Source organism: Lycorma delicatula, chromosome 4 (assembly GCF_047948215.1).
Source record: "Lycorma delicatula isolate Av1 chromosome 4, ASM4794821v1, whole genome shotgun sequence".
Lineage (NCBI taxonomy): Eukaryota > Metazoa > Arthropoda > Insecta > Hemiptera > Fulgoridae > Lycorma > Lycorma delicatula.
The window spans coordinates 26,377,159-26,399,979 of record NC_134458.1 but is presented as its reverse complement, the minus strand read 5'-3'; positions in this window follow the sequence as shown (position 1 = coordinate 26,399,979).

The following is a 22,821-nucleotide window of genomic DNA, read 5'->3' as shown; positions in this document are numbered from 1 at the left end:
TTTTCAATTAATCTCTTATTTCTTTACTTAGTATTGTGTATTACCTCATTTGTGTGATTTGATGAAGTGTGTGGGTCAATTATAGACAGATGTAGCCCTCGTTAGAAAAGTCTTGCTCATTGCTACAATTAAAAAATCTGTCTTGTCAAATTAAAATATTCTTACCAGTGAATTAATCGGCACGCATATTATTTTATATAATTTCCTTATTATGTATTTTTTATTTAACTAATGCTAGTCTTAAAATCGATTTAAGTACTATGAAGTAAAAACAATTATAAAATAATCATTTCATTACGTATCATTCATTTGGCAGCCAGAAAATAGATATTCCTTCCAAGTAGTGTCGAGCGGTTTTCTGGTGTTTTTTGTTCCTCCATTCTTTCGATTTGCTGAGTATGTGATACCATCTCCCCGGGTTTATGAAATTGTGATGGGTTAACTTATGGATATGTATAACCAGCCGCCTCCAATTCATCATGCCGATAACCATGCCGACAGTCTGATATGATAATCGATTCCGCTTCAACTTTTTCTTTAATAATTCCCAGTAGTGTTTTTGCAGAACAATCAGGAACTTTGGCAGTGAACATTTGGCTTAGTTCTTTGTAAATTCCCCCAAAAATCCACTCTTGTGGAATAACCCTGCTCGCATTATATTTGCATCATGTAAACAGACTTTCAATAGTCTCCACGACTGCCACTTATTTTGTTATCGAAAACTGATGTACAATAAAAGCAGACATTTCTCTTTTGTACATATTCCAGTCAACTGCAGTGCATTGATTTATGTTCAACTGCTGATCACTGAAGTCGGTTCCTCACACCAAAAATAAATGTATAGTGTAACAGTAACTATCAGAAGCCTTATACCCTCCAGCCAATTTCCAACATGAAATTGCTTAGTTTCATTATAAATTCCTTTGTTACATTTCCACTTCACACAGTCACAGAAATATAATTTCAAGTCGTGATCCTGTATGCATTTTCAGGAACATAACACTACTACATATTCCTGTAACAACTGTACTTTCAGTACTGCTGTCCCCTTCAGTATTTGATTACTGCCACAAATTCATTACTGTTTCTTCTTATTACAATGGAAGGAAACTGAATGACAAAAACACCACAGCCAAATAAACTAAATAAATGAACAAAATTATTGCGATGACAAGTAGAATAACGTGAAATAAAATAACTTACAACAAAAATAATGTGTTACAATAATATATATAATTGGGGCTAATGACCATAGTAGTCAATGCCCTTAAAACTTCAAAAAAGATGAAGAAATTTCTTCTTTTTTATTTACACATATATATCTATATGTGTAAATAGCTATATATGTAAAAAAAATATGCGTCGGTTAATGCACAAATACCAAAATATTAACACATTTTAAGTCTATTTTTACCGTGAGCCCACTTGGTTAGACCAGCCTAGTTAAACTGTAATCAGGATCATAAGGAGTGTATAAGAACAGAGAATACAGGAAATTTTGAGGAATAAGAGAATCCACTGCAGGTCATTCACAGGACTTTATTATAAACTGTAAGGGGTCAGAAGGAGTTCTTAAGATTGAAGTATAGAAAAAATGTATTGAAGAAAGAAGAGTATGTATATATTATATATATATCAGAGAATAATTAAAATTTACTATAATTTTTTATATTTACTATTAATTAATTTATAGTGGTAGCGTCTTGGCCTTTTACCCGGAGGTCCTGGGTTCAAATCCTGGTCAGTCATAGCATTTTCACACACACATACTACAAACCATTCATCTCATCTTCTACGGAATGAATTGCTTGACTGCAGACCCGGAGGTAAAACAAACCAAAAAAAATTAATTTATATAGAAGATTTTATTGTTATTAGTCAGCTCACTGTTTATCCTAAAACTAAACAATATACTAACCAGATAAAAGTTTTTGGGGTAAGTCCTGTTTTGTAAGTTCAAATTATCCATGATTCTGAATTAAAATATTTTACTTTTTCTTTATACATCAAAAAAACTTACTCCCGAACAAATCAAACAACTATACAACAAAACCTGAAATAATGGAATCCTATCTACAACAGAAAATTTCCCAGGTCGTGTGAATTTTACCAAAGATATGATGTTAATTTTCCCAAACTAATTGAAACCTGGCTGATCTGGATATGGAAACAATCACACGAGTTTATGGAAATGTTTTTTGAGAATAATGTAGAGTACTGTAATTTACGCAAAATAATACATATGTCCATTTTAATGCTATACATAAAGTACGCTACTAAATTTTCCCACAATGCCTACTGCCCTGTGAATCATAACACACTCATCATTACTTATCTAGAGTCACAGCCCGAATGTTGACAGAAAACAGAGTAGCTACAAGTAAAAGTTCAGTACAAAAAAATAACCAATTTTTTTTTGTCTTCAGTCATTTGACTGGTTTGATGCAGCTCTCCAAGATCTCCTATCTAGTGCTATCCATTTCATTTCGGTATAACCCCTACATCCTACATCCCTGTAAAACAATTTGTTTTACATATTCCAAATGTGGCCTGCCTACACAATTTTTTCCTTCTACCTGTCCCTCCAATATTAAAGCGACTATTCCAGGATGCCTTAATATGTGGCCTATAAGTCTTGTCTCTTCTTTTAACTATATTTTTCCAAACGCTTCTTTCTTCATCGATTTCCCGCAACACCTCTTCATTTGTCACTTTATCCACCCATCTTATTTTTAACAATCTCCTATAGCACCGCATTTCAAAAGCTTAATCTTTTCTTCTCAGGTACTCTGATCGTCCAAGTTTCACTTCCATATAAAGTTATGCTCCAAACATGTACTTTCAAAAATCTTTTCCTGATGTTTAAATTAATTTTTGATATAAACAAATTATATTTCTGACTGAAGGGTCGTTTCGACTTTGCTGTTCGACATTTTATATCGCTCCTGCTTCGTCCATCTTTAGTAATTCTACTACCCAAATAACAAAATTGTCTACCTCAATAATCTTTTCTTTTCCTATTTTTACATTCAGTGATCCATTTTCTACTACATTTCATTATTTTCGTTTTGTTCTTGTTTATTTTCTTGCATAGGACTTCATTCGTGCCGTTCATTGTTTCTTTTAAATCTTTTTTATTCTCGGCTAGAATTATTATATCATCAGAAAATCGTAGCATCTTTATTTTTTCACCTTGTACTGTTACTCCGTATCTAAATTGTTCTTTAACATCATTAACTGATAGTTCTATGTAAAGATTAAAAAGTAACGGAGATAGGGAACATCCTTGTTGGACTCCCTTTCTTGTTACGGCTTCTTTCTTATGTTCTTCAATTATTACTGTTGCTGTTTGGTTCCTGTAAATGTTTGCAATCATTCTTCTATCTCTGTATTTGAACCCTAATTTTTTTTTAAATGCTGAACAATTTATTCCAGTCTACATTATCGAATGTATTTTCTAGGTCTGTAAATGTCAACTATGTTGGTTTGTTTTTCTTTAATCTTCCTTCTACTATTAATCTGAGGCCTAAAATTGCTTCCCTTGTCCCTATACTTTTCCTGAAACCAAATTGGTCTTCTCCTAACACTTTTTCCGCTCTCCTCTCAATTCTCCTGTATAGAATTCTAGTTAAGATTTTTGATGCATGACTAGTTAAGCTAATTGTTTTGTATTCTTCACATTTATCTGCTCCTGCGTTCTTTGGTATCTTGACAATAACACTCATTTTAAAGTCTGACAGAACTTCCCCTTTTTATTAAATATTACGCACCAGTTTGTATAATCTATCTATCACTTCCTCATCTGCACTTCACAGTAATTCTAATACAATAGTAATTTCTAATATGGAGGAGATAATGTTCTATTACATTCAGATCTCAATATTGTGTCTCCCTTTTCATCCTCTTCTTCCTCTATAACACCAGTATCTAATTCATTTCCTGTATATAACTTTATAATATATTCAACCCACCTATCGACCTTTTCTTTCATATTATAAATTGGTGTACCATTTTTATTTAACATATTATTAGATTTTAATTCATGTACCACAAATTCTTTTTAACTTTCCTGTATGCTTTGTCTACTTTGCCAATGATCATTTCTCTTTCCATTTCTGAACACTTTTCTTTAATCTACTCTTCTTTCACTAATTTGCACTTCCTGTTTATAGTATTTCTTAATTGTTGTAAGTCCTTTTACTTTCTTCATCACTAGCATTCTTATACTTTCTTCATTCATACATCAGCTGCAATATATCCTCCGATATCCAAGGTTTTTTATCAGTTTTCTTTGTTTTGCCTAAGTTTGTTTCTGCTGATTAAGGAATTTTCTTTTTATCATTCTCTCATTCGCCTTCTATATTTTCTACATTATAGTTTATGGTTGTCAATGGGAGATATTGAAAAGTGATTGCGTGTTCATTGGTTGAACTATTATCGGCTTTCCTGCTCAGATTATATTGTTACTTATGTAATCTTAGTACATAAAACCAGTGATGGTTTTATGCCGTAGGAAATATTGAAAAGTGACTGCGTGTTTTTTTTTTTAACTATTATCGGCTTTCCTTTTCTGATAACCAGTTACTGATGTTATCTTTAACACAGTAATGGTTTAATGTATTAGGAGATATTGAAAGGTGACTGTGTGGTGTCACTGGTTTCCTGATCTGATAATATTGTTACTGAAGTAATTTTAGAAGGCAGTGCTGCTTTAATGTAGTGGAAGATAATGAAAGGAGACTGTGTGTTGCCATTGGTTGAACTATTATCGGCGTTACTGTTCTGATAATTTTGTTACGTAAGTAATACTAAAAGGCGTTGATGGTTTAATGTTGTGAGAGATATTGAAAAATGACTGCGTGTTGTCATAAGTTGAACTATTATTGGCTTTCATGCTTTGATAACTTGTTACTGAAGTAATCTTTAAGACAGATAGTTTAATATAGTGGGAGATAATGAAAGGTGACTGCATGTTGTCATTGGTTGAATTATTATCGGTTTTCCTATTCTGATATCATTAATACTGAAGTAATCTTAAAAGGCGGGGATGGCTTAATTTAGTATGTGATATAGAAAAGTGACTGCGAGTTGTCATTGGTTGAACTAATACCAACTTTCCTATTCAGATAACATTGTTACTGAAGTAATCTTAACGGCGGGGATGGTTTAATTTAGTGTGAGATGTTGCAAGCTAACTATGTATCGTCACTGGTCTGACTGTTATCGGCTTTCCTGTACTGATTACTTTGTAACTAAAGTAATCTTAGAAGGCAGTGCTGGTTAAATATAGTGGGAGATATTGAAAGGTGACTCCGTGTTGTCATTGGTTGAACTATTATCAGTTATCCTATACTGATATCATTGGTACTGAAGTAATGTTAAAAGGCGGGGATGGTTTAAGGTAGTGGGAGATATTGAAAGGAAATGCGTGTTGTCATTGGTTGAATTAATATCTACTTTCCTTTTCTGATAACATTGTTACCGTAGTAATTTTAGATGGCAGTGCTGCTGTAATGTAGTGGGAGATATTGAAAGGTGACTGTGAGGTGTCACTGATTTTAATATTATTAGCTTTCCTGATCTGATTATATTGTTACTGAAGTAAATTAAGACAGCAGTGCTAGTTCAATGTAGTGGGGGATTTTTAAAGGAGCCTTTGTTTGTCATTGGTTGAACCATTATGGGTTTTCTTATTCTGATAAATTTGAACTTAAGTATGGTTAGAAGGCGGTGATTGTTTGATATATTCGAAGTTATAGAAAGGTGACTGAGTGTTGTCATTGGTTAAACTATTATTGATTATGTTATTCTGAAAACATTGGTACTGAAGTGTTCGTAGAGGGAGGTGATGGTTATACGTAGTGGGAGATATTGAAAGTAAACTGCATTTTGTCATTGCTGAAATTCTTATCAGCTTCCCTTTCCTGATAACTAGTTGCTAAAGTTATATTTAAGACAGTAATGGTTTTATGTATTTGGAGATATTGATATGTATTTGTGACAGTGTGGTGTCACTGGTTTAAATATTACCTGCTTTCCTTATCTAGTAATATTGTTTTTTTTTTTTTTTTTTTTTTTTTGTTTTTTTTTTGTCTTCAGTCATTTGACTGGTTTGATGCAGCTCTACAAGATTCCCTATCTAGTGCTAGTCGTTTCATTTCAGTATACCATCTACATACTACATCCCTAACAATTTGTTTTACATATTCCAAACGTGGCCTGCCTACACAATTTTTTCCTTCTACCTGTCCTTCCAATATTAAAGCGACTATTCCAGGATGCCTTAGTATGTGGCCTATATGTCTGTCTCTTCTTTTAACTATATTTTTCCAAATGCTTCTTTCTTCATCTATTTGCCGCAATACCTCTTCATTTGCCACTTTATCCACCCATCTGATTTTTAACATTCTCCTATAGCACCGCATTTCAAAAGCTTCTAATCTTTTCTTCTCAGATACTCCGATCGCCCAAGTTTCACTTCCATATAAAGGGACACTCCAAACATATACTTTCTAAAATCTTTTCCGGACATTTAAATTAATTTTTGATGTAAACAAATTATATTTCTTATTGAAGGCTCGCTTAGCTTGTGCTATTCGGCATTTTATATCGCTCCTGCGTCGTCCATCTTTAGTAATTCTACTTCCCAAATAACAAAATTCTTCTACCTCCATAATCTTTTCTCCTCCTATTTTCACATTCAGTGGTCCATCTTTGTTATTTCTACTACATTTCATTACTTTTGTTTTGTTCTTGTTTATTTTCATGCAATAGTTCTTGCGTAGGACTTCATCTATGCCGTTCATTGCTTCTTCTAAATCCTTTTTACTCTCGGCTAGAATTACTATATCATCAGCAAATCGTAGCATCTTTATCTTTTCACCTTGTACTGTTACTCCGAATCTAAATTGTTCTTTAACATCATTAACTGCTAGTTCTATGTAAAGATTAAAAAGTAACGGAGATAGGGAACATCCTTGTCGGACTCCCTTTCTTATTATGGGTTCTTTCTTATGTTCTTCGATTGTTACTGTTGCTGTTTGGTTCCTGTACATGTTAGCAATTGTTCTTCTATCTCTGTATTTGAACCCTAATTTTTTTAAAACGCTGAACATTTTATTCCAGTCTACGTTATCGAATGCCTTTTCTAGGTCTATAAACGCCAAGTATGTTGGTTTGTTTTTCTTTAATCTTCCTTCTACTATTAATCTGAGGCCTAAAATTGCTTCCCTTGTCCCTATACTTTTCCTGAAACCAAATTGGTCTTCTCCTAACACTTTTTCCGCTCTCCTCTCAATTCTCCTGTATAGAATTCTAGTTAAGATTTTTGATGCATGACTAGTTAAGCTAATTGTTTTGTATTCTTCACATTTATCTGCTCCTGCGTTCTTTGGTATCTTGACAATAACACTCATTTTAAAGTCTGACAGAACTTCCCCTTTTTATTAAATATTACGCACCAGTTTGTATAATCTATCTATCACTTCCTCATCTGCACTTCACAGTAATTCTAATACAATAGTAATTTCTAATATGGAGGAGATAATGTTCTATTACATTCAGATCTCAATATTGTGTCTCCCTTTTCATCCTCTTCTTCCTCTATAACACCAGTATCTAATTCATTTCCTGTATATAACTTTATAATATATTCAACCCACCTATCGACCTTTTCTTTCATATTATAAATTGGTGTACCATTTTTATTTAACATATTATTAGATTTTAATTCATGTACCACAAATTCTTTTTAACTTTCCTGTATGCTTTGTCTACTTTGCCAATGATCATTTCTCTTTCCATTTCTGAACACTTTTCTTTAATCTACTCTTCTTTCACTAATTTGCACTTCCTGTTTATAGTATTTCTTAATTGTTGTAAGTCCTTTTACTTTCTTCATCACTAGCATTCTTATACTTTCTTCATTCATACATCAGCTGCAATATATCCTCCGATATCCAAGGTTTTTTATCAGTTTTCTTTGTTTTGCCTAAGTTTGTTTCTGCTGATTAAGGAATTTTCTTTTTATCATTCTCTCATTCGCCTTCTATATTTTCTACATTATAGTTTATGGTTGTCAATGGGAGATATTGAAAAGTGATTGCGTGTTCATTGGTTGAACTATTATCGGCTTTCCTGCTCAGATTATATTGTTACTTATGTAATCTTAGTACATAAAACCAGTGATGGTTTTATGCCGTAGGAAATATTGAAAAGTGACTGCGTGTTTTTTTTTTTAACTATTATCGGCTTTCCTTTTCTGATAACCAGTTACTGATGTTATCTTTAACACAGTAATGGTTTAATGTATTAGGAGATATTGAAAGGTGACTGTGTGGTGTCACTGGTTTCCTGATCTGATAATATTGTTACTGAAGTAATTTTAGAAGGCAGTGCTGCTTTAATGTAGTGGAAGATAATGAAAGGAGACTGTGTGTTGCCATTGGTTGAACTATTATCGGCGTTACTGTTCTGATAATTTTGTTACGTAAGTAATACTAAAAGGCGTTGATGGTTTAATGTTGTGAGAGATATTGAAAAATGACTGCGTGTTGTCATAAGTTGAACTATTATTGGCTTTCATGCTTTGATAACTTGTTACTGAAGTAATCTTTAAGACAGATAGTTTAATATAGTGGGAGATAATGAAAGGTAACTGCATGTTGTCATTGGTTGAATTATTATCGGTTTTCCTATTCTGATATCATTAATACTGAAGTAATCTTAAAAGGCGGGGATGGCTTAATTTAGTATGTGATATAGAAAAGTGACTGCGAGTTGTCATTGGTTGAACTAATACCAACTTTCCTATTCAGATAACATTGTTACTGAAGTAATCTTAACGGCGGGGATGGTTTAATTTAGTGTGAGATGTTGCAAGCTAACTATGTATCGTCACTGGTCTGACTGTTATCGGCTTTCCTGTACTGATTACTTTGTAACTAAAGTAATCTTAGAAGGCAGTGCTGGTTAAATATAGTGGGAGATATTGAAAGGTGACTCCGTGTTGTCATTGGTTGAACTATTATCAGTTATCCTATACTGATATCATTGGTACTGAAGTAATGTTAAAAGGCGGGGATGGTTTAAGGTAGTGGGAGATATTGAAAGGAAATGCGTGTTGTCATTGGTTGAATTAATATCTACTTTCATTTTCTGATAACATTGTTACCGTAGTAATTTTAGATGGCAGTGCTGCTGTAATGTAGTGGGAGATATTGAAAGGTGACTGTGAGGTGTCACTGATTTTAATATTATTAGCTTTCCTGATCTGATTATATTGTTACTGAAGTAAATTAAGACAGCAGTGCTAGTTCAATGTAGTGGGGGATTTTTAAAGGAGCCTTTGTTTGTCATTGGTTGAACCATTATGGGTTTTCTTATTCTGATAAATTTGAACTTAAGTATGGTTAGAAGGCGGTGATTGTTTGATATATTCGAAGTTATAGAAAGGTGACTGAGTGTTGTCATTGGTTAAACTATTATTGATTATGTTATTCTGAAAACATTGGTACTGAAGTGTTCGTAGAGGGAGGTGATGGTTATACGTAGTGGGAGATATTGAAAGTAAACTGCATTTTGTCATTGCTGAAATTCTTATCAGCTTCCCTTTCCTGATAACTAGTTGCTAAAGTTATATTTAAGACAGTAATGGTTTTATGTATTTGGAGATATTGATATGTATTTGTGACAGTGTGGTGTCACTGGTTTAAATATTACCTGCTTTCCTTATCTAGTAATATTGTTTTTTTTTTTTTTTTTTTTTTTTTTTTTTTTTTTTTTTGTCTTCAGTCATTTGACTGGTTTGATGCAGCTCTACAAGATTCCCTATCTAGTGCTAGTCGTTTCATTTCAGTATACCATCTACATACTACATCCCTAACAATTTGTTTTACATATTCCAAACGTGGCCTGCCTACACAATTTTTTCCTTCTACCTGTCCTTCCAATATTAAAGCGACTATTCCAGGATGCCTTAGTATGTGGCCTATATGTCTGTCTCTTCTTTTAACTATATTTTTCCAAATGCTTCTTTCTTCATCTATTTGCCGCAATACCTCTTCATTTGCCACTTTATCCACCCATCTGATTTTTAACATTCTCCTATAGCACCGCATTTCAAAAGCTTCTAATCTTTTCTTCTCAGATACTCCGATCGCCCAAGTTTCACTTCCATATAAAGGGACACTCCAAACATATACTTTCTAAAATCTTTTCCGGACATTTAAATTAATTTTTGATGTAAACAAATTATATTTCTTATTGAAGGCTCGCTTAGCTTGTGCTATTCGGCATTTTATATCGCTCCTGCGTCGTCCATCTTTAGTAATTCTACTTCCCAAATAACAAAATTCTTCTACCTCCATAATCTTTTCTCCTCCTATTTTCACATTCAGTGGTCCATCTTTGTTATTTCTACTACATTTCATTACTTTTGTTTTGTTCTTGTTTATTTTCATGCAATAGTTCTTGCGTAGGACTTCATCTATGCCGTTCATTGCTTCTTCTAAATCCTTTTTACTCTCGGCTAGAATTACTATATCATCAGCAAATCGTAGCATCTTTATCTTTTCACCTTGTACTGTTACTCCGAATCTAAATTGTTCTTTAACATCATTAACTGCTAGTTCTATGTAAAGATTAAAAAGTAACGGAGATAGGGAACATCCTTGTCGGACTCCCTTTCTTATTATGGGTTCTTTCTTATGTTCTTCGATTGTTACTGTTGCTGTTTGGTTCCTGTACATGTTAGCAATTGTTCTATCTCTGTATTTGAACCCTAATTTTTTTAAAACGCTGAACATTTTATTCCAGTCTACGTTATCGAATGCCTTTTCTAGGTCTATAAACGCCAAGTATGTTGGTTTGTTTTTCTTTAATCTTCCTTCTACTATTAATCTGAGGCCTAAAATTGCTTCCCTTGTCCCTATACTTTTCCTGAAACCAAATTGGTCTTCTCCTAACACTTTTTCCGCTCTCCTCTCAATTCTCCTGTATAGAATTCTAGTTAAGATTTTTGATGCATGACTAGTTAAGCTAATTGTTTTGTATTCTTCACATTTATCTGCTCCTGCGTTCTTTGGTATCTTGACAATAACACTCATTTTAAAGTCTGACAGAACTTCCCCTTTTTATTAAATATTACGCACCAGTTTGTATAATCTATCTATCACTTCCTCATCTGCACTTCACAGTAATTCTAATACAATAGTAATTTCCAATATGGAGGAGATAATGTTCTATTACATTCAGATCTCAATATTGTGTCTCCCTTTTCATCCTCTTCTTCCTCTATAACACCAGTATCTAATTCATTTCCTGTATATAACTTTATAATATATTCAACCCACCTATCGACCTTTTCTTTCATATTATAAATTGGTGTACCATTTTTATTTAACATATTATTAGATTTTAATTCATGTACCACAAATTCTTTTTAACTTTCCTGTATGCTTTGTCTACTTTGCCAATGATCATTTCTCTTTCCATTTCTGAACACTTTTCTTTAATCTACTCTTCTTTCACTAATTTGCACTTCCTGTTTATAGTATTTCTTAATTGTTGTAAGTCCTTTTACTTTCTTCATCACTAGCATTCTTATACTTTCTTCATTCATACATCAGCTGCAATATATCCTCCGATATCCAAGGTTTTTTATCAGTTTTCTTTGTTTTGCCTAAGTTTGTTTCTGCTGATTAAGGAATTTTCTTTTTATCATTCTCTCATTCGCCTTCTATATTTTCTACATTATAGTTTATGGTTGTCAATGGGAGATATTGAAAAGTGATTGCGTGTTCATTGGTTGAACTATTATCGGCTTTCCTGCTCAGATTATATTGTTACTTATGTAATCTTAGTACATAAAACCAGTGATGGTTTTATGCCGTAGGAAATATTGAAAAGTGACTGCGTGTTTTTTTTTTTAACTATTATCGGCTTTCCTTTTCTGATAACCAGTTACTGATGTTATCTTTAACACAGTAATGGTTTAATGTATTAGGAGATATTGAAAGGTGACTGTGTGGTGTCACTGGTTTCCTGATCTAATAATATTGTTACTGAAGTAATTTTAGAAGGCAGTGCTGCTTTAATGTAGTGGAAGATAATGAAAGGAGACTGTGTGTTGCCATTGGTTGAACTATTATCGGCGTTACTGTTCTGATAATTTTGTTACGTAAGTAATACTAAAAGGCGTTGATGGTTTAATGTTGTGAGAGATATTGAAAAATGACTGCGTGTTGTCATAAGTTGAACTATTATTGGCTTTCATGCTTTGATAACTTGTTACTGAAGTAATCTTTAAGACAGATAGTTTAATATAGTGGGAGATAATGAAAGGTGACTGCATGTTGTCATTGGTTGAATTATTATCGGTTTTCCTATTCTGATATCATTAATACTGAAGTAATCTTAAAAGGCGGGGATGGCTTAATTTAGTATGTGATATAGAAAAGTGACTGCGAGTTGTCATTGGTTGAACTAATACCAACTTTCCTATTCAGATAACATTGTTACTGAAGTAATCTTAACGGCGGGGATGGTTTAATTTAGTGTGAGATGTTGCAAGCTAACTATGTATCGTCACTGGTCTGACTGTTATCGGCTTTCCTGTACTGATTACTTTGTAACTAAAGTAATCTTAGAAGGCAGTGCTGGTTAAATATAGTGGGAGATATTGAAAGGTGACTCCGTGTTGTCATTGGTTGAACTATTATCAGTTATCCTATACTGATATCATTGGTACTGAAGTAATGTTAAAAGGCGGGGATGGTTTAAGGTAGTGGGAGATATTGAAAGGAAATGCGTGTTGTCATTGGTTGAATTAATATCTACTTTCCTTTTCTGATAACATTGTTACCGTAGTAATTTTAGATGGCAGTGCTGCTGTAATGTAGTGGGAGATATTGAAAGGTGACTGTGAGGTGTCACTGATTTTAATATTATTAGCTTTCCTGATCTGATTATATTGTTACTGAAGTAAATTAAGACAGCAGTGCTAGTTCAATGTAGTGGGGGATTTTTAAAGGAGCCTTTGTTTGTCATTGGTTGAACCATTATGGGTTTTCTTATTCTGATAAATTTGAACTTAAGTATGGTTAGAAGGCGGTGATTGTTTGATATATTCGAAGTTATAGAAAGGTGACTGAGTGTTGTCATTGGTTAAACTATTATTGATTATGTTATTCTGAAAACATTGGTACTGAAGTGTTCGTAGAGGGAGGTGATGGTTATACGTAGTGGGAGATATTGAAAGTAAACTGCATTTTGTCATTGCTGAAATTCTTATCAGCTTCCCTTTCCTGATAACTAGTTGCTAAAGTTATATTTAAGACAGTAATGGTTTTATGTATTTGGAGATATTGATATGTATTTGTGACAGTGTGGTGTCACTGGTTTAAATATTACCTGCTTTCCTTATCTAGTAATATTGTTTTTTTTTTTTTTTTTTTTTTTTTGTTTTTTTTTTGTCTTCAGTCATTTGACTGGTTTGATGCAGCTCTACAAGATTCCCTATCTAGTGCTAGTCGTTTCATTTCAGTATACCATCTACATACTACATCCCTAACAATTTGTTTTACATATTCCAAACGTGGCCTGCCTACACAATTTTTTCCTTCTACCTGTCCTTCCAATATTAAAGCGACTATTCCAGGATGCCTTAGTATGTGGCCTATATGTCTGTCTCTTCTTTTAACTATATTTTTCCAAATGCTTCTTTCTTCATCTATTTGCCGCAATACCTCTTCATTTGCCACTTTATCCACCCATCTGATTTTTAACATTCTCCTATAGCACCGCATTTCAAAAGCTTCTAATCTTTTCTTCTCAGATACTCCGATCGCCCAAGTTTCACTTCCATATAAAGGGACACTCCAAACATATACTTTCTAAAATCTTTTCCGGACATTTAAATTAATTTTTGATGTAAACAAATTATATTTCTTATTGAAGGCTCGCTTAGCTTGTGCTATTCGGCATTTTATATCGCTCCTGCGTCGTCCATCTTTAGTAATTCTACTTCCCAAATAACAAAATTCTTCTACCTCCATAATCTTTTCTCCTCCTATTTTCACATTCAGTGGTCCATCTTTGTTATTTCTACTACATTTCATTACTTTTGTTTTGTTCTTGTTTATTTTCATGCAATAGTTCTTGCGTAGGACTTCATCTATGCCGTTCATTGCTTCTTCTAAATCCTTTTTACTCTCGGCTAGAATTACTATATCATCAGCAAATCGTAGCATCTTTATCTTTTCACCTTGTACTGTTACTCCGAATCTAAATTGTTCTTTAACATCATTAACTGCTAGTTCTATGTAAAGATTAAAAAGTAACGGAGATAGGGAACATCCTTGTCGGACTCCCTTTCTTATTATGGGTTCTTTCTTATGTTCTTCGATTGTTACTGTTGCTGTTTGGTTCCTGTACATGTTAGCAATTGTTCTTCTATCTCTGTATTTGAACCCTAATTTTTTTAAAACGCTGAACATTTTATTCCAGTCTACGTTATCGAATGCCTTTTCTAGGTCTATAAACGCCAAGTATGTTGGTTTGTTTTTCTTTAATCTTCCTTCTACTATTAATCTGAGGCCTAAAATTGCTTCCCTTGTCCCTATACTTTTCCTGAAACCAAATTGGTCTTCTCCTAAGACTTCCTCCATTCTCCTCTCAATTCTTCTGTATAGAATTCTCGTTAAGATTTTTGATGCATGACTAGTTAAACTAATTGTTCTGTATTCTTCACATTTATCTGTCCCTGCTTTCTTTGGTATCATTACTATAACACTTTTTTTGAAGTCTGACGGAAATTCCCCTTTTTCATAAATATTACACACCAGTTTGTATAATCTATCAATCGCTTCCTCACCTGCACTGCGCAGTAATTCTACTGGTATTCCGTCTATTCCAGGAGCCTTTCTGCCATTTAAATCTTTTAATGCTCTCTTAAATTCAGATCTCAGTATTGTTTCCCCCATTTCATCCTCCTCAACTTCCTCTTCTTCCTCTATAACACTATTTTCTAATTCATTTCCTTCATATAACTCTTCAATATATTCCACCCATCTATCGACTTTACCTTTCGTATTATATATTGGTGTACCATCTTTGTTTAACACATTATTAGATTTTAATTTATGTACCCCAAAATTTTCCTTAACTTTCCTGTGTGCTCCGTCTATGTTACCAATGTTCATTTCTCTTTCCACTTCTGAACACTTTTAGTGATACAAATTTCATTGGTTTATTTAAGAGCAAATAATCATCATTAGACATACGAAAAGGAAAGATCATACGAAAAGGAAAAAATGTAAACACAAAAGTATTCAAACAAATTCAAATCACTATTCTCAGCTGCTATGGGAATAAGTAATTTTTTGATTTTTCATTTTAAAACTTTAAAGTCAAAAACTACAATAAAGTGATTTTTTGTAGAATTAAAATCAACATGGAGAAAACAATATATACAAAAATTAATGACTTGAATGTGCAGATCTTTCGAAATGAATTATACACAGTGTACATCATCCACTTTTGCAAAAAAGTAAAAAAAAACTGTACCACCCCTTTTATTTATTTTTATTATTAGATTATACAGATTATAAAATACTGATATAGCATCAATAGAATAAAACTGGTGGTATTATTGGAGATAATTAATTTTCCAGCAAACTTTTTATCCATCATTATTCTAATAAAAATGAGTAAATAGCATCCGAATATATTTCTGTCTATTCATTTGCATTTATCTGTATACATAACATGATTATATTCATTAAAAAAATAATAATATACATCATCCAATTTTGTGAGAAAGTAAAAAATCATAATCCCCACCATTTTTATTTATTAGTTTTATTGATTATAAGAGTAATGACATATCATTAATATTTTATTAATTGCTGGAGAAAAACCAATTTTCATCTAACTTTGAATGCATCATTATTATAAGTATATTAAAAATAAAGTAAATATCAACCAAATGTATTAGTATGTACTACTCCTGTATATTTCTTTATATATATATATATCATATGAGAGAGAGAGAGAGAGAGACTTTTGCTGAAATAAAAACGAATTATACACCAACAAAGTGAATTAAAAATTTCAACAGAAAAATTTTTAGTGATGAGGCTCATTTCCACCTTGATATCACAAATATACAAAATTGTTGAATTTGGGCAAGTGAAAAGCCAAAAACAGTTCAAATGTGTTCATGTATCCACAAAATGAAACAAAATGTTGGTTGGGCTCTTTTCTTTGTGAACAACATTGGTGTTACTGTTATGGTAATGCTGTTCGTTATTGCACAATGCTCATTAATTTTTTGTCAGGTTTGGCTGTGGAAGTTATGAATCCAACAAGACTGTGCACAAAATATATGAAACCATCCAATTTCAGCAGACCAAATTTCCAAGTCGTGTAATTTTTTAATTTGAATATTAGAACTGGCCGGCAAGGTCATGTGATCTAACACCTTGTGACAGATATGTGAATATATGGTTGAAACGTTTTTAAAAAGAATGGACACTACCAACAGACCTATGGAGCACTTGGATAACATATAATTCCATATTTAACCTCCTATATTGTACTTTACATTACAAAAACAAAAATATTAAATATTGTCAACAAAAATTGAGTTTTTCTTAATTAAAATACCAGTTATTATTGAGACATATAAACAGGATGTTCATTTTTAAATCTGCCTCACTGGGATCTCATACACAAGACTAGGTTAGAAGAAAGAAGAACCTTTCCTCAACTTTTGAGTACAATCAAATATTATCTCTGGCAATAAATCTACCCCTATCACTATCAGTTTTAACAAACAGTGAAATTAATAATTGCCAAAGATAGTATATTATTTTAATAACTGATGATGAATCCATGGATTCAAAAAGCTTTTTTTTATTAACTCATGTTTGCACTGACGTTGGTTTTTATTTTTTGTTGTTTATGGTGATAATATATAATTCAAAATTTGTACCACTATAAAGGTCACTTTTGAAACAAGCTGTGAAAAAATCAAGTTGCTGTCATTTTGGCTACATTGTTATAGCCCAAAGTTTTTATTTTATGATAAAGTTTTGTTTTTAATGCCTTTAAAAGGATATGTTACAACTGCCATTCTTTCCATTTAATTTTTGATTTGCATTCTCCCATGGTTGCTAGGTGTAATAATATTAAATAGTAGATTATTTTAAGGTGAAAGAGTTATTTGCTGAATTTCATTTTACTTTATTAACACTCCTTATATATATTACAGCATGCAAATGATTTTTTTTTGTTTATTTCCAGATAAGATAAAAATATGTTCCTGATATGAGTTCATATCAGTACAAATTCTATTAGATAAAAATAAAATATTTTATATATATATACTTTAATAGCATGCTTGGAATGTTCATATCAGTATTTCTCTGTTCTCACAAAACTACACATACAGTAGAATGAAAAAAAATCCCCAGAATTGCCTCATATTGATAGCAATTTAAATAAGGTGCTGTGTGACAGCACACATATCAAATTCTGTATTTTACTTACAAAAAAAAAATCATCAGGAACATTATGACTGCTTGAACAAGCATATGTGAAGCAGTAATGAACAAATCAGCAGATTACAATCTCTGTAAGTATTTAAGAGATGGTTGTACTATTGCTTAAATGATATTCGTAGCAGATACTCAAATCTACCACGATAATACTGAGCATGTCAAAATTTTGTTTGAAATGGTAGAAAAGAAACTGTCAAGGAAATAACATCCTAGTCTGAAATTATCACAGTATTCTACATAATGGTCTGAACTTCCAAAAATGTTATCTGCAGATTAGAAAATATCCCACATGACAATGGCAGGGCACCACCACAGAATGGACCTATCAAGATCATAACAGGAGAAATTTTTGTTTTTTGTATGACCCATAGACAAACAAAACACCTGTTTTCAAGAGTGTATAACAAACATAATCACAATCACAGAGATATAATTTGGATAGAAGTAAATTTTTAAAAGTTTTTTTTGATTTGCAGGATATCATTCAAAACAAATACATTCCTGAATTTGAAATGAACAATACCAACAAGGAAATCTACTTCATTATACTTTTTTGTTTACAGGAAAGAGTTGGGAAGAATCAACTTGAAGAATAGGAAATAAAGAATTGTTTTCTTTTGCATTACAATGCAGCAGTACATATTTGTGCTCATCTGATACCTGGCATGAGACTATGTACGAACTCTGGAGCATCCATCATAGTTTTCTGATTTAGCACTAGCTTATTTTTTATTTGTATTTGTTTCCTTGCTTAAAAATGTTCTGAAGGAGAAAAATACAAATATGCTGATTACATGAAGACTGATGCAATGAAGAATCTGGGTACACATCAAAATGTATCCTAGTAATGTTTCCAACTTTATAGAAACTGGCAAGAGAGATGTAGTAACACAAGGAAACTACATTGAAAAAGTGTATTACAAAACTTAATTACTTAATATATATAGTTATTACAGATTTCACGGCATCTCTCGGGAGATGATCCTATAGCCAATATAAAATTCATATAAACATAGGTCAGAAAACAGGTTTGTCAGCAATTTTTGACTCGCAAAATATATAGCCCAGCTTTCTGCTTCCTCTGTGAAATTGAACAGTACTAAAATTCTTGGATATGAGTCGAGTATGGATACTCAGTCTGAGTGGACATGTATTTCTTGCTCTGCGTTTTTGGTTTGGTTTTTTGCGGCTTTTTTATTGGACAAGTAGTGAATCATTTCGAGGTAAGGATAACGGACAATTGTGTAAGATTTTGTGAATTTTGGTGACCGGACTGTGCTGTAATTACGTTTTTTTTTTTCACTGTCGTAATGTTTTTCTCCATAAGAGCCAATGTTAAATTGGCTGTTGAGGCTAGTGAAAATAAGTTAAGACAATAGACAAGTAATCTTATCTATAATTACTTTATATTATTAATAACAATAGCTTACAGTGATAAGCTATTGTGGCTTGAACAGAGTTAAATTTATTTCTTTTGTTTGCGTTATCTCTTGATAAGAGACCTATAAATATAATATTAAGCTTTTTTATTATATTAAGACTGTGCGTGTAAGACTATACACAAGTAAGTATACTTGTGTATAGTAGTGAGTAAACTATTTACATTTAACTGCATTTGTGTGTGTGTTATTAACATGCAGTGTGTTAGTATATAAATATTTAATTTATAAGTTACTGGAATAGAAGTCAAGTTTAATCTTGTTATATATAGACCTAGTTTTATTGAATATGCTTCTAGTAAGTGACCCCCGTTTGGTACTTAATTTGGTAAAATTTGGTACTTAATATAGTTTCTGATGTCAAAAATAAAATAAAAATGGTCCCAGACCTCTCTCTCACTTAGGTTTTAAGAAAAACATGGTAAAACACAAAATGTTTTGTTGGAAAATACACTTTTTTTAAGTTTGGAGTAAAATAACTTCGTTATTTACAAATTGTTAAGTTTTAATATCATGTTTTCTTCTTATTTAAAATATTGTAATGGCAGCCTTGATTGTTGTAATTCTTTTTCTCAGCGCTAAAGCTCAGCTGATTCGATTCTAGACACAGTACACAAGATGATAAGTAGTGGGACGGTAACATACAATGAATTAAGCAATTCAATCAATCATTTACATCAATCCTATTCAATATACTTCAAATACTCAAAATATTATATGTATCATTAATATTCAATGTGTTATTACTAAACTGAAATCAAATTACAACAAACAAGGCTACCAAATATATCTAATCAAAAATGTATTCTACAAATGAATAAATACTACATAACTCAATATGGATTCGTCTAATTATTCAAACTTCAACTATTCAACACTAACAAACAAAAAAAATTACACTTTTTAGAGACTTTAATTCTGAAAAAAATTATATAAATAAAAATGAAAACAAATAAGAAATTTTTTATTATTTTTGGATAATATAAAATATTTATAACTAAAGAAAATTTAAGTTTCCCAAATAAACAATATATAATCAATCTCTAAAAAAAAAATAATGAAGCATCCAGGAGGGACTCTATAACTGTGGAACTTTTAAAATTATGATTATTAGCTAATTAATGTATGATCTATTAAGAGAAATTATTTGGAAATCTCGGCTAGTATTCCATTTCCCTTTATAGTGACTTTCCATCACGGAAATGTTCACAGTGTTCGTCACTTAAATCTCAGAGATTCTCCGGGAAAAAATCCAGGTGCGAGTGGAGGAAATGTATTTTCAATAACATATTACATACTATAGCTCTGTACGAAAGTAAGAAGATGATTAACAATATTGTGGTAACGGTCGCATTTTTGTTTGTCAAGAAAACTTTTACAAACGTCTTTAAATGAAACCCAAGCTACACTTTCTACAATATTTAACATCGAATTAAATACATCATCTTTGACCAACTCTCTTACTTGAGGACCAACAAATAATCCTTCTTTAATTTTTCCTTCACTTAAATTTGGAAATTTATGCCTGATGTTCAAAAATCCAGGGCTATCCTTCTTCATTGCTTTTAAAAGATTTTCCATTAGTCTTAGCTTGATATGGAGAGGGGGTAAAAATATTTTTTTCGGTTCAAGTAAGGGGTCGTAAATAATATTTTTCCCATTTGGAGTTAAGTTGTCTTGTTTCTTCCACTCTTTGGTAAAGTAATGTTTATCCCTAGCTCGGCTGTCCCGTTCACAAAAAAACCACAAGCACTTAGTATAGCCTAGCAAAATAACTTTCAAATCACCACGTTTTTTTATAATTTATTTTTTCAAGAACGTCCTTCATCACATACGATGTCTCTTTCAAATTAATACCACAAGCGATTGGTATCGAAGGATATTTGCTACCATTGTGTAGTAGAACCACTTTTAAACTATACTTGGACGAATCTATGAAAAGGCGCAGTCCTAAGGTTTATGAACTTGTCCAAGTGTAACATAAACTCATCAATATTTGTGGAATAAATCAAATTATTTTTTTGATGAAGTACTTCAAAAGCCCGATATTTTTGTATTTTTTTGAAGTAAAATCCGACCTTGCAGTCTTGATCCTACGTTGACCATAACATAGTCATTTAATAATTTACCTTGTGATACAAGATGTGGCTTATTGGAAGATAATTCAAAATCAAAATCATTGTTGTCTTCTTCAGTACTGCCCGATTCTTCATTGCTGCTTTCCAAACATACATTTACAGGTGGCTCAGGAACCGGAATAATTTCACTGTAGGTACAGGCCTGATTGCAGATTGCAATGAAGGGTATTTTACAGTATGTCTAAATTTTTTTAGAAATTCCAGACAAACTTGTTAAACAAAACTATCGGTTACATGATGCTTTGGTTCACACCAAACCACAGGTACACCAAATGGCAGAGCCTTCTGTGTACCTTTCAGCTATCCTCTTAAATATACAGAACAATTAGTGCGTATTATATGAGAAGCCCGCGTCTTATCCCGATCAATTTTACATTGAAAGTACAAATGATATGCATTTTTAATTAAAGGTGTAATGTTTTTCAATATGATTTTACAGTAAACTCACCACATACATATCAAAGGCATCGCATCATTTACACAATTTCGAGGCATTATGACACTGCACTGTTAACAAACTTAAGACATCAATAAGACTGAAAAAAATTAATTCATTCCTAAATCCAGTGCTTAATACAAACAACACAGCTGTTTTCCAGCTACATGTTCTGGCCTGTTTAGACATGATTAATCTTGTCCATGAAGGCTCACTCTTCAGTATTACATACATTCACAGGTGGCTCAGGAACCGGAATAATTTCACTGTAGGTACAGGTCTGATTGCAGCTTGCAATGAAGGGTTATTTTACAGTTTGTTTAGATTTTTTTTAGAAATTCCAGACAAACTTGTTAAACAAAACAAAAATATATCACAAACACATAAAAACACATATCACAGTCACATAATGTGACTGTGATATGATTTAATTCTTTATCTAGTATTGCTTATTATTCATATTATTGCTTATTCTGAGTTCATATTAGTTTTCAGCATCAAAAAACAATTAAAATCATATATCACATGTTAGAACACAAAAATTATGTTAATCAGGGTAATTGGAGAGAAATTTCTCTTCTTTCAGTCACTTATACAATCTTATCAAAAATTGTAGATAACAGAATAGAAGGGCACATCAATAAACAACTTGAATACATCAGAGTGGTTTAGAAAGTTAATGAACAGAACAAATAGTTTGTGCAAGAATAATAATATGAGACAGAAATACAAGAACTATATAATTATATTTTACAAAGGTATGTGATTCTGCTGGTAGAAATGGACATAAACATTAAACTTTTTAAATGAACAATTTCCATGCCTATTCTAAAGATAAATTTATTTTGAATTATCGGTACCATTAAATTAGAAAAAATGCTTGGTAATGAGATTCTCGTCCCTTTTAATTGTTCTGGATAGTGAAAAGAATGGAGGAAAACTAAATGTGGTAGGAAAAGTTTAGGTTACAAAAAGGTCAATCTAGGAAATTAATAAAATTATAAATTATACATCACCCATTTCAAAAAATAAAAACTGTACCCCAGTTTTTATTTAAAATCTTGATTTCTTCAATTGCACAGATTATAAACTGCTAAAATTTCATTATTTTATGAATTTGTGTAATTACTGAACATTAATCATTTTCTAGCAATTTAAATTCTATTAAAATACGAAAACATTTACTAGTAATCAAGAAGAAGAAAGATTGTTTGTTTTGTCACATCTTTGTAACAATAATAGAATAC